We start from the raw sequence: 10,957 nt of genomic DNA, 5'->3' as shown, positions 1-10,957 counted from the left end.
TGTCTTCCTGTTCTCCATGTATTCCAGAATTTGCTTGGCTGTTCTCTCTGGTGGCATTCTTTTAATGTGTCCGTAGAAGCAGAGTCTTCTCTTCTTGAAGGATGTTGTGATTTTTTCGGTCCTTTTGTATAGTTCCTCATTTGGTCGCAGTCTAAATTCTTGACCCACTTTCCTGGGCCCTAGTATCTTCCTCAAGATCTTCCTTTCTGTCTTTTCAATGTTTTCTAGTAAGCCCTTCCTGTTCAGTGGAATACATTCGATCGCATATAGACTTTCTGGTTTGATGACAGTGTTGTAATGTCTGATTTTTGCAGTGAATGAAACTGATTTTTTATTGTAGACATTTCGACATAACTGGTATGCTGCTTCCATCTTTCTTGCCCTTTCCTGTAATGCTATTCCTGGTAGTCCTGTTGGGGTTATCCATTCCCCTAGATATTTAAACTTCTGTACTCTTTTAATTGTTCCATATTTGGTGACAATATTTTGTGTCGGATCCTTTTTGTCCCGAATCATTAATTCCGTCTTTTCGAAGGATATCTGAAGTCCCGTCTTTACAACAGTCTCTTAAAGTGTTTCAATATGTACCTTGGCTGTTTCAGTGTCTTCTGCCAGTATTGCCATATCATCTGCGAATGCTAGGCAGTCAATTTTGACTCCAGATCTTCCCAGTGATATTCCATTTATTATTATTATTATTATTATTATTATTATCATTATTATCATTATTATTATTATTATTATTATTATTATTATTATTATTATTATTATTATTATCGTTTCAGATTCAACTGCAGATGATCCGGCTGGATGCTCTGTTCTACAAGGAAGTGTACTCCATGCAAGCTAGGTACCATCACCTCTACGACAACCTGTATCAGCAGAGGGCTGACATCATCTCGGGGAATTACGAACCCAGCGAACAGGACTGCGAATGGGAACGTGAGCTCCCCGAAAACATCCGCACAGCCTACGTGCCTCCTGACTACGACTCTGACGCTGGATCCACACCTAAGAAGAAGGAAAAGAAAGATTCGGATAAAAATGGAAAATCTAAAGATGAACAATGCCAAACAATTGAAGAGGAGGACGAAGAACATGAGAAAGCTAAGGGCAGGGTGAAGTCAAAATCCAAAATCCCGCCAGACGGCGAAAAACTGGGGAATGTAGTCGACCATGAGACCCAACGTAAGCAGGTGATTCAGAAGAACTGCGAACCCACACACACCAGAGGAATTCCAGATTTTTGGCTCACAATTTTTAAGAACGTGCAGATCCTGGATGACATGGTAGAAGAGCATGATGAGCCCATCTTATCCCATCTCGTCGACATCCGAACAGTGTACCATGACGAAGACAGCGAGGCTATGGGCTTCACACTTGAGTTTCACTTCTCCCCCAACAGCTACTTCACCAACCCAGTACTGAGAAAAGACTACGACATAGTGTGCAATCCGAACGCTGACGATCCCTTCTCCTTTGATGGGCCAATAATAACGGCCTGTAGAGGATGTATAATCAACTGGAACAAGGGCAAAAATGTAACGCTCAGAGTGATCAAGAGGCGACAGAAACACAGGCACAGAGGGACTTCCAGAGCTGTGACCAAAACCGTCAAGAACGATTCCTTCTTCAATTTCTTCTCACCACCACCGAAACCGGACTACCACAATGAAATCGACGACGACACACTGGAAATATTTCTGAATGATTTTGAGATCGGACACAATTTGTGGGAGGCAATAATCCCGAAAGCCCCTCTCTACTTCACTGGAGAGATTTGGGAAGATGACGAAGGTCTGGCGGACGATACGGATGATTACGAATACAGTGAAAGCGAAGGAGGAGACGATGAAGACAGCAGGACTGAATTATCTCACCTAGACAGAGAGAACCCTGCGGACTCCAACGAAAGATGACGATGTAACATTCTGTTTGAAGGACAGCCAAGGATCGGATTAGCCAACCATCCAAGTGGTGACCAGACTGTAAAGACACAACACACTGGATTTTATATATCGTTGATGATATTAAACATTTAAAATTGGACGGAAAAAGCAAATAATTTGAGAAATGGCAGATTATAAAGTGTCCAAGAACTTATTTGACTAAATCAATGAGAGATTGTGGGGAGAAATAATTACCAAGTGACTCCTGCAATTGGAAATCATGTGTCTCCAAAACTGTGACAAATCAGCAAGAAAACGATGACTCTCACAACTGTGGATAATGGAAAGAAGTGACTCAAACGATGACAAATTATGAAGAAATTGAATAGCTAGGTAACATTTAGGATTGTGGATAAAGGAAGATGTGAGTCAAACAATGTCAAATTATGAAGAAATTGAGTAACTAGGTAACACTTAGGATTGTGGATAATGGGATATGTGACGCAAACAATGACAAATTATGAAGAAAACCAATAAGCAGACGAAGACATGACAGAAGACCAAGAGAACCCTCCAAACCGAACGAGTGGTGATGAACACAAGGTACTGCCTGGAAATTGGATGATCATCAACCTCACATAGATTGATCTCCTGTACAGGGGCGTAATAAAGAAGTTCGAAAGACAAGGTTCACTATTTTAAGGTGATGGATATACACTTGGAGGGCGCGAGAGCAGGATGATGAGGACACAGTGCCGCAGAACGTCTAGTTCGCGAGCGCTGCTTGGACATCAATCGCGAGTTGGGTAGGTGGTTGCCAGTCCATAAGGCATTTTCAAATCATCCTGTTATTTGCAACATCCATTGTTTATCCACCCCTTAGTCCGGTTTATAGAAATGGGGCCGAATATGAGTTATATGGCATGAGTTTTTGGTACAAGGTACTTGCAGGTGTTAGACAAGGCTGTAGTCTTTCACTATTGTTATTCATTAACATGCATCATCTACTGACAGGTATAAAGTAGCAGGAAAGGATTTAGTTGGCTTAAGCGGACGACGTGGTCTTAATGGCAGATCGTCGTGAAAGCCTGTAATCTAATATCTTGGAACTTGAAACTAGATGCAATGTGTATGATATGAAAATTAGCCCTTCTAAGACTAAAGTTGTGTCAGTAGATAAGAAATCTCTGAATGTGAGGTTGAGAATGAAAAGCTGGAACAGGCAGACAATTGCAAGTATTTAGGATAATAAGTGGCAGTGAAATGAAAACCGAATACCCACTACAACGTAACATTGGAATGGTTTTATTCAAAAGTAATAGTCAAAAGCGTTAATACATTTATCCCACAGGGAGACGAGACGATCAATTCCAGTTTTGTACAAAGAGGTAGGTCGCTGACGGATCCAAAACCGCACGCAGTCTTGCACTTCCTCGACGAAATGAAACCTGCATCCACGACTGTTCTTCCTCAGTGATTCGTCGGTTTTCCCGGAGAAGGCCATCAATCCGCCCCATCACATCAGCCGTAAAGGTTCGATGGGCCTGCCACGGGCAGTGATGTGCGCTCTTCTCGGAGTCTCCTATGCCACTCGCGCACACTAGTCATGGACATGCGACGATGAGTTTCGCGTATTCCAGCGCTCTCATCCACCGGAAAAAGAACCACACTTCTTTGCTTTCTACAGCTGGACGAACACAGTCCGCGCACCAACAAAGACATAACCTAATAACTGCGTGCACCTGTGTGTTGCTCGGTTCCATGGCTAAATGGTTAGCGTGCTGGCCTTTGGTCACAGAGGTCCCGGGTTCGATTCCCAGGGATTTTAACCATCATTGGTTAATTTCTCTGGCACGGGGGCTGAGTGTTGTCGTCTTCATCATCATTTCATTCTCATCATGACGCGCAGGTCGCCTAAGGGAGTCAAATCGAAAGACCTACCGAGCCGAACATGTCCTTGGACACTCCCGGCATTAAAAGTATACGCCATTTCTATTACCTGTGTGTTGTCACTATGCAGTGATCCTAGCACAGCTATGGCAGTATCGATAGGTAACAACAGTGTTACCACCTTTAGCGGGGAATGTGTGTTATACCGATTGTTCGGTTTTAATTTGACTAACCCTTATATGTTCTCTAGGATGGTAATATAGTGAGATTGAATCAAGCTGCAGTAAAGCTAATGCAGTGAGCTCGCAGTTGTGATCCACAGAGTTCTGTAAGATGGAAGTCAGTTCCTGGACGAAACTATCTTTAAACCGGTCTGTTTTCAGACGAACTTTGCTTTACGGGAGTGAAAGCTGGGTGGGCTAAGTATATCTTATTCGTGAGTTAGAAGTAATAGACATGAAAGTGTAGAGAACGATTGGTGGTACAAACATGTGGGAACAATGGCAGGAGGGTACCCAGAATGGGGGAGATAAATGCTAAGTTAGAGATGAAGTCGACTGATGAAGCTGTACGCATAAACCGGCTTCGGTGGTGGGCTCATGTGAGGCGAATGGAGGAGGATATTCCACATAAGAGATTAACGGACTTGGTAGAGGGGGACTAAGACAACGATGGTTAGACTCGTTTCTAACGATTTAATGGTAAGAGGTATAGAACTAAATGAGGCCACAGCACTAATTACGAATAGAGGATTGTGGCGACGTTTAGTAAATTCACAGGGGCTTGCAGACTGAATGCTAGAAGGCATAACGGTCTATTGCGAAAATGTATGTATGTATGTATATATGTATGTATGTATGTATGTATGTATGCATGCATGTATGTATGTATGTATGTATGTATGTATGTATTGAAACCTTTTGGTCCACTATGAAGGATACCTATCAGCAAAATTTCATGAGATCTGTCTATTGGATCGTATCGGGTTCTTCGTCACTTGCTGAGGTAAAGGGAGGGTTGATTAATTCTAATCTATCTACTCAAATGAAAGGACTGTTTAAAAATATTCCTGTTTATTCAAGTAACCTCTGATGAGTTAAACATTTATCATCGGTATCATTGGGATCCAATCGTGTCCACTGGACACCACCATCATCTTACACAGAAGGTCAGAACACTGGTGTGAGCCTTTGACATAACTGCCTGACGGGCATTCTTATTAGAAGCCATTGTCTCGATTATTAATTAAAGCAAAGAAAGTCTGGAAATCCTTAGATTCGGCTTCCATGTGAGACTACATGTACCATCATAGTGATTCTTTATGGTCCAGTCCTCGTAACACGAACTCTGGACTCTGGGTATAATAAAGGCACTCTAATCGGCGTGTACCATACAGTGGTTATACGGCATGGACCCTTAATTGAATCGATGTGACCTGCGACTATGTCATGTACCGACATCTAAACTTCTAAGTTACTTTAAAGTCATTGTGGCTGATGACCGCAAGGAAAATGATACTACGGTGGCATATGGCCCTACTCTAAGTCCTGAGGTTGATGACCCCATGACCATCCAAGTTTCTAAGCTGAAGGCTAAACACAATTAAGTTACATCGGTTGATGACCAAAGTTTCCACTTTACTAACCCCAGCGCATTTACTGCTCAATCAATCAAAGTCAAATAATGCCTCAACAACAATGCTCACAATACTTTGTGGCAGTAAAATCCATTACCTTCGGATATGCCCCCTTAATCGTTACGTTAACATTTACATATTCCCCTGAAAAATAAACTATGATTTCCAGAATGCATCTTCAAGTCATTCGCTTGATTTAAAGTTATTTTAAAATACGTTTCCACTGAATTTAATAATTAAATAAATATAAATGATTTAATGAAATCTTAATGAACAACAAATTCTATCTCCGCGGACGAATGGTTTCTTTCACAAGTCCCTACACAAGTCTTGACGTAATTCATTTTTAATCATGTTGGATGTATACCGTCGGTAGCTGGAAAAAATTACATCACTTATTTCCAGTATTCATGTTGTTTCGTGACATCACACTTTAATTTAATTTAATACTTACCATCATTACAACTTGGATAACCCTGATAATTAAGTACAAACCATAAGTAACTCGCCGTACAATGTAAACCGATTACGATGTCATATCTTGTCATAACATTTCAGTGAAGCATTGTGCACCCCTCACAAACAAAACAATCATCATTACCATCGCTCTATATTTTGGACAACCCTGAAATTGGCTAACCTTACTCATCATACGCTAAGTTCGTGGTCTCAAATGTACATTACAATCGCAGTTAAACAAATTTACAGTAACTAATAACATACACGTTATTCCCGGATGAAAATTTCAACTAGATCCAACAGTTAACGTTATCCACTGCCAAGAAATGCAATCTCATTTCAATGCGTAACACACTCTGCATGTTCCGTTATTCGAGCTGCGAACTCCTGTCAGCTGACGGCATTGAGACACGACCCCCGCTCTGCTGTGATATGAAACATCTGTTTCGTCTTGCCTGACTGGCCTCTCAGAATGAAACCTTTAACTTCGTCGACATAATTAAACAAATACGATATTTCTGACCAATAATATGCACATAAGATGATACTTCAAAATGCCCTACAATAATTGTACACCTCGCAAATTAGTACAGGCATGGATTCTCTAGTTCTAATTTCCATCCCCAACATTACAGAAATCTTCCTCGGGCTTATACATATCCCGGCACATTTACAGGCTTCCAATCACCTGATTCACAAATCCTATATCAACTCATACGACAACTCTGAACTCTGCCTCAACTCGACGGCTCTCACTGACAGAAACTGGAATAAAAATACTTAGAATCCACGACGCGTAATACGCACAAATACATTAATAATGAACACTTCGCATAATGATCTCATATTTTCCAAAACTGGATTTTCACAAAATGACTGTCAAAATTCTACTATTTTTTATTGTCAGTCACACAGTTTAAATGGACATAGAATAACGTTTTACTTTGTGACAAAATTCACCCCTCTATATTCTCAACCCAACAGGGCGCTTCCACTCTATTGAAAATGGGTAACCATGGATTTCTTACATCATTTACGTCAAAATTCAAACAGAAAAATTTTACGTCAGATAAAATTATCTCAATTTAACATCACAAAACTATAGGCAATAAATTCACGGAAATTGACGATCTACCCTGGACGTGATATCACTTCGAAGCTCTCACTAATAACTTTTTACATGTCACACGGCACTCGCAATATTTTAAAATTTATCCAAGCATAAAATAACAAATGACCTTTCGTCATATTTTGACATTCGCCAAAGCATATGGGTGACCAACTGCGTCATAAAAATCAATTTCAAATGCACATAAGTTTGACATCACAAAACAAGATATAGTAGGTGGTAAGATGGCAAGGCACCTACCTTAGATTTACGTCGGATTCCATCCTTCGGCTCACCCGTGATATTCCGTCGCTTATCTAGCAATTTTACATTTCTGGCTGTACATCATAATATTTATTTATTTTTCCTGGAAATAAAACATAAAAAAAGAAATACCCATCACACGTATCTCCGTTGATCGCACTCGACTGATGGTAGTTACTGCCCGCACACGAATTGCTTTTACAACACAAAAAATATTTTACCACTTTCTAATACTACTTCTGCAGTATCTTGACCGTCCTTTTTATAAGACTACCTTTGCTGAAACAAAATCCACTTGGATTCAAGACCCCAGCCACATTGACCAAAATGTGTTCGTCGGACTTAGTCTAATTTTGTCGCTTGATTTGCAGAACAGTCTAACTCTCTCGCTCAAGATTGAATAACACAATGCGGGGGTTTCATCACGGCGTCCCTTCTATTTTTATAGCCATTACCCCCCTCTCTCCAGGCATTTTCCCTTTGCCGCCAAGAAATTTTGCGTAACTTTTTCGACTTAAATGAACTGTATTTAAAGGAGTTTTGGATGTAACTATATATTTGTTAACTCATTAGTAGTAGTGATCCTGAACATTTAAAATTTATACTTATTAATTTAACTGGTTAGCTGACCTCATTTGATAGGCACTACTTTTTTGTCGACTTCGCGTGGGGTAAGCTAGACACGCGCGTCCATCTGAAATAATCCCCAGAAATGGCTTAGCTGTCTCAAATCCGTCTTACTAAAGACCAATTATCATAAAGATAAATACAGGACCCTCATAATATTGCGTTCACTACTAATTCTTTCATTTAATTATATTTATTCAACATAAACTTTCTTCGGTATCCTTCCACTGCCAACACGTGCGGATGACGTCACGTATCCCAGCGTTGGAATGAAGGTAGTCACCCCTTGCCACGTGCTGCTTCCGTGATATCAAGACTATGCTCAAGCTCCTCATCATCATTGACATGGGGCCTCATGAAGTAACTTCCATACTTAAAATTCTTAGGACACAAGGTCATGGGTTCAGTATGTATGTATGTATGTATGATTTACGGCCGGACTTAATTTAATTTGTTCCTTGCTACAGAATTTTCATCCCAATTACAGCAGCATTCTTTGTGATACACAGATAACTTACAAATAATTATTACTTAATATTACCTAGCCTAACTTAAATCTATTCTAAACTAATTTTAAATCCTTTTTAATGAAAAACTGAACGACTTTCTAGACATTCGGCATTGCCATAAGAACAAACTACAAAAATAAAAGTCTCACAATTAATAACAATAACACAATATACAGTCTATAGCATTAATATTTGGAAACACACACACGCATACAAAGATCAATACATTGCTTATTGTGACATTAACGGGAATATAAAGGCTGGTCGGTGTGTGCTCTGGCGCCAAACTCATTTGAGCAGGTAACGAAGATGAAATGATTGATGGCGAATAAAATTGCCTATGGAGGTGGAAAGAATCGGCAGTGGCTTAAGAACTGGAAGTGTCCCGCCATTTGCCTGGTAGTGAAAATAGGAAACCAAGGAAGTCCATTATCAGGGCAGCGAACCGAGGCGTCTGCTGAATACAGATCTCGGCCACTCCGTAGTTTCAGTTATCCATATGTAATTCTCGATGTCATTTCGAATTTGTTTGAGAAAGGTATTTCTAGGTCTTCCTGGTGGATGTTTTTCTTCTGGCACAATTCTCATTCAATAAGAATGGCGCATTATGTGGCCGCGAAAGGAAGGTTACAGATTGTTGGGAGGATTGATCTCCATGGGTTAACAGTGTCCAGAACTCTGACATGTATTCTCTCTCATCTTACGATAGTAGCGAGCCAGTTGGCCCTGTGGTTAGGGTAAGCTGTAAGTTTGCATTCGGAAGATGGTGGGTTCGATTCCCACCATCCGCAGTCCTGTGAATGGTTTCCCATGTTCACACTAAGCAAATGCTGAGACTGTTTAAGGCCACGACCACTACCTATCCAATCCTGGCACTTTCTCATCCTTACATCACAGAAAAACCTTTAATATCTCAGTGCAACATTCAACCACTAATAAGGAAAAGACTATAATCTTAAACATAAGCATGTTTTGTTTAAGACTTGTCCGTGCCTGTCAATTAATTGTTTATAAATAGTTAAAAATCAATGCAAGGAAGTGAACACCAAAAGCGAGATGTGCATTACCGCAGCATACCATTCATTGGAAAACTATCATACCAAATTGCGTGAGCCCTCAAGAAACATAATACCGGGTGTCCACAGTTAAACTGACAGTGTTCAGCGTAGCACAGCACGGGGTGTAGGAGCCTGAAATCTCGTAGACAGGTTAACTAAGTAATGCGCTGGTGAATTATGCCACAAAACGTATTAGTTCCAAGTGTTACCACCAGGTGAAAATATGGTACTGCAACCAGCCAGAACGTGCAATTTTTTTGTAATTATGACGTCAGAAAGTTCTTACGGTGGAACTGCTTTGTGTAAGTCCCTTGGTTGTTGCTGGAACAACCATGCCTTCAGCTTACGTGACTCCCTCTTTCTTGGTCCGTTTTTCTTTGAGATGATGACCCCTCGTGGACCTGTTAGTTGTACAGTGAGGGACCTCCTTGTGTAACATTTGATTCCAACTTTACAAGAACGTAACTGCGACCACACCGTTATTTTCATGCAAAATGTGGCAACACTTCACGTCGGTCGCCAGGTGTGAAAGATTTGCGGCGAGAAGCCTTCAGTAACGAACGCTTTATCTCTGGGCATTTTCCAGATGCCTGACGTTCAATATCCCTCGCCCTGAATTCATGCTGTAAAAGAACTCCTGCGGGACTAAATTCCGGTACCTCGGCGTCTCTGAAAACAGTAAAAGATGTTAGTGGGACCTTAGTCTACAAGGAATACAAGGCCTGCCCAATATCCACTCATAGCTGTCAGCCCCGTGGATGCTATATTTGCCGCTAGAGGCGCTGCAATTCAACCTCACATGAACATCTCGGTTGGCGGTATTTCTACACGTTGTATGCTTACTGGTGACGTCGTATTGTTAAAAATACGTCAATTTTATTACAATGGTGTACTGTTGCGTGCCGTTTTGTAAACAAGGCTCTGGAAATAAAGTTCCTGGAACTAGTTTCAATGAATCCGCTTGCCAAGAGCCAACTAAGGAATTATGGATTAAAGCAATAAGCAGACAAGGTATGGTAAAGTAAACACGCAGACCATGTGACAGCAAAAATTAGGTTACTTATTATTATTGCTCCTGTTCTGATGATAATAATTTCCTTATTTTATTGTGTAGGTGGTACAAAGGATAAGTTATGGAACCATAGTGACCACTCCGTCGTGTGCAATAATCACTTTATGGAATGTGACTACAAACCTGTACTAAAGCTAAAGCGGTTAAAGCCTGATGCGGTGCCGAGCGTCTTTAGTGATTACCCGCCAAGTAAGAACATTAAACTCTCATTGCCACCCAGAACATCTCCCAATGCTGGTTCTTTTCCGAATAATTCTTGTGCTCCTGATGACGCACCCCCGCCCCCCCCCCCCCAACTGATATCTCAAGTGGTGGTGATTTAGCCAAGAAAAATGTGTATACACAAACAAAGTTACATGTGCGACATAAAAACTCGCGGAATAAGACATTACAAACACTGCGTAGGTCACTTCGACATACAAGGCAGAAGATATCTGCACTGAAG

General features: G+C 40.8%; 1 pseudogene; it reads left to right on the top strand.

The window, feature by feature from the left end:
- Positions 1-797: 797 nt before the first annotated feature.
- LOC136856814 (nucleosome assembly protein 1-like 1 pseudogene) lies at positions 798-1,919 on the top strand (annotated as a pseudogene).
- The last annotated feature ends 9,038 nt before the right edge of the window (positions 1,920-10,957 follow it).

This window comes from Anabrus simplex, chromosome 1, assembly GCF_040414725.1.
Source record: "Anabrus simplex isolate iqAnaSimp1 chromosome 1, ASM4041472v1, whole genome shotgun sequence".
Lineage (NCBI taxonomy): Eukaryota > Metazoa > Arthropoda > Insecta > Orthoptera > Tettigoniidae > Anabrus > Anabrus simplex.
Note: the sequence above shows the minus strand (reverse complement) of the source record. Positions and strands in the feature narration are given on the sequence as shown.